The 3086-nt window shown below is 40.0% G+C and overlaps 1 long non-coding RNA gene across 1 annotated transcript; it reads left to right on the top strand.

Moving 5' to 3' along the window:
* The first annotated feature begins 548 nt into the window (after positions 1–548).
* LOC119006903 lies at positions 549–1709 on the top strand. Its single transcript, XR_005070927.1, has 2 exons — positions 549–689; positions 1582–1709. It is a non-coding gene; the product is annotated as an uncharacterized LOC119006903 (long non-coding RNA).
* Positions 1710–3086: the final 1377 nt, after the last annotated feature.

Raw genomic sequence — 3086 nt, 5'->3', positions numbered from 1 at the left:
GAAATAAATCAAATGCACTGACAAATAAAAACATAAAAGCCAGTGTCTGTGGCAGTTGCAGGCTTCTGATAAACCCATCCAACTGTTTCTTTCTCCCGCATGAAATGACACACTTATTGTGTTTGACAGGCTAGGTGGATGTATTGCTAAAGCTATTAGTGAGCTAGTGGCATAAGAAGACAGTTACATTTCCCCAGTGCTAATGACATAGTGACATAACAATGGTGAGTAATAACAACAGCCATGTTTGGCGTGTACATTCATTATGATAATGTTGGACACGAGGCAATGCTTGTCAGATACAGTAAGCGCTGACCGAGCCGCTGGCACAGCAACAGGTCCGTTCAGTGGCTAATTCAGTTAGCACGTGTTGGATACTTTAAAAGATTAACTTACTATTGCTAGTTCCTACAATTCCACCAACCCTCGCTCTAATGGAACCTGCCACACAGTATAGCAGGATCAGAACCGTTTCTAGCTATATTCGGACTATGCAGGTGCATAGGGCCCCCGCACCCAGGGAGTTGCTATGACAACCAGTACTACTAAGCAAGGAGAGGCGGGGCGAGTTGCACTGAGCCACCAATACCAGACATTCACGGCATGGCATCAAAACGAACCTATTCAGCTGGTTCAGAAAAAAGAAAAAAAAGAAAAACTTGTTGAAGAAAAACACTCACAGGATAAAGGTATGGTTTGTTTTCATGATGTGGGGTGGAAGGGGAGCTAATGCCGAATCTTTAGCTAGCTTAAATGTTTGCTTTAGGAAAGTGCTAAAATAAAATGTGTATGTCACATGCGAATGCCCTGAGACTGATTGACTGAAGTGACACCCGTTTTAGTTAATTATAGCAGGTCCAGCGCGTTGGCATTACATTTGTGAGGGAGGGTGTGTTGTTAGGCAGATGTCTGTCATGCTGTATCCTCGTCCAGATGGAGCTGCTGGTCCATCATAGACCTCCTCTGCTCTTCAATATTTGTCATGTAACATCATTAGTTTAGGATTATTTTAGTGTGTTCACAGTTTATATGTCTCCAATGTGAAGTGTGCTAAACAACACTAATACATATTAGGTCTATTGTTGATTATTATGGAGTATTGTGGCAGTAAATTATTGTTAACTCTACTGAATTGTGACAGTTTAATTTGAACAAATTTGCCTACATTCCTATGGATAAGTCATGTTTTTGATGTATTACTTTGTTTTATTCAAAAGAATCATAATAACACAAATTAAGTAAATTTAAAGTAAACTATACTATATATGACTGTTAGTTCTGCCAACAGAATATAGGTTAAGACCATATCATCAGTTAAGCACAAAAGCACAAAAATGTTCCTTCAGCATCACATAGTGCTCATCAGTCGTTTATCTTGGTTTATAACTCAACAAGTACAATGTGTCGAAAACTGCTTAAATGTGAAAACTGTAAAGGGACACTGCACTGTATATTGCAAAGTTTAATATAAAAACAGATCATGAATTTCTGCATTAGTGGATAACATAACTCAATTATATAATATGAATATTTGCTTAGGATCTATTTTGCTTGGTAACCTGAGGAGTTTTATCTTTGCAGGAGCAATTCTGAAATATTTTGGAGCCATGGACCAGGAAGCAGCACAGCTGCCTTCAGCACCAACGGACCAGAATGTTTAAGTTTAAAAAAGTTTTACAATTTAAAATAAACATTTTTGAGGAACACTGCATCCGTTTCATTTATTGACCTATAGAGGATCCCCACTGTTTACCTTGTATTATTTTTTGATATGATGTTTGATTTTAATTTGAGAGAGGTTTTCACAACTCTAGCCTGTTTTCCTCTTAAAATGTAATAGATTGTTGCATATTTGTGGATCACCTAAAAGGGTTAGGAATCTGTCCATAGCAGTTTGACAAAATAGGGGCCCCCATCATGCGTTTTTTCTTCTTTCTGATGCATCAGAAAGAAGAAAAAAAAAAATCACTGCATTAGACACATGGTGACGTTCACACATTGCCATGGTGGAGATCGCTTCCCTGCCAGTTATAATGACAACCAGATGGATCGTACACATTTAACATTTAATTTGGCTATTACTTGATTATTTCCACTTATTACACGTTTTAGTTTCTAGACCTGTAATTGAAAAGGTTAGCTGCCTCTTCATACTTGTTCTTGGCTTAATGGGCAGCTGTCAGTAGACATCCCGCATGTCTTTCAGACGGTGGTGAAGGGTTAACTGCTGCTTGATTCCACAACCGTGCTGCTCTCTGACCTTGCCGTCTCACTGTGGGTCTCTCTTAATGAAGCCGAAGGCAATAAGCACTAAACACACTGTCAATGAGAATACTAATCCTCCCCCGTGCCAATCTTGCCTCTGTTATACATTCTGTATAGCTCCTGTTCGCCTCTCCTTTAGATTTTCACTCCTCCTGTCTGTATGATTGAAGTAGCAGCATTTGTATCTTTATTATGCAGCATCCAGCCAGATGTATCTGATTTTGCTACTTTGCTCCACTGTGTGTACTCTTTGTGTGTGTCTGTGGTGTGTTTAGAGTAAAGAAAAAAACCTATAAACACACATACATGTAATAGCTTGGTTTTCAGCTGTGTTCTCAGGCAAAAAAAAAAAAAAGCTCCATTTTTGTCTTGTGATTGTAACCTGTAGGGAACTTGGGGATTAAGAGCAGCAGGCTTTGAAACAACTACTGCCATGGGTGGATTTTTTTTGTTTTGTTTTTACTTTCCAACCTGACCATCCTGACCGCCTCAGGGAGGAGAGGGGAGACATCCAAGCCAAGAGTCATGCAAGTCCTGCTTGGACAGGGTTTTTCTGATGTCAGCTTGTAGGAAGATGAAATGGACAAATGTGACTTAGGCTGTCTAACCAGCCCACAGACTGCTGTGTCCACATGTGTACAAAAACCTGTCCCACCACATTATTACAGACACCCGCCTCCACCTCAACATCTTGGATAAAGCTGTTGGACTCAACAAGCACACCATGTTCTGAGCACAGGACTACAGCGGGTAGTGGATTGTGTTTACCTAATGGATGGTTGGTGCTCACACAAAGTCAAGGTTGATGGACAGTGTTTACC

Source organism: Acanthopagrus latus, chromosome 18 (assembly GCF_904848185.1).
Source record: "Acanthopagrus latus isolate v.2019 chromosome 18, fAcaLat1.1, whole genome shotgun sequence".
Classification (NCBI taxonomy): domain Eukaryota; kingdom Metazoa; phylum Chordata; class Actinopteri; order Spariformes; family Sparidae; genus Acanthopagrus; species Acanthopagrus latus.
This window is presented reverse-complemented; position numbering and strand designations above follow the sequence as displayed.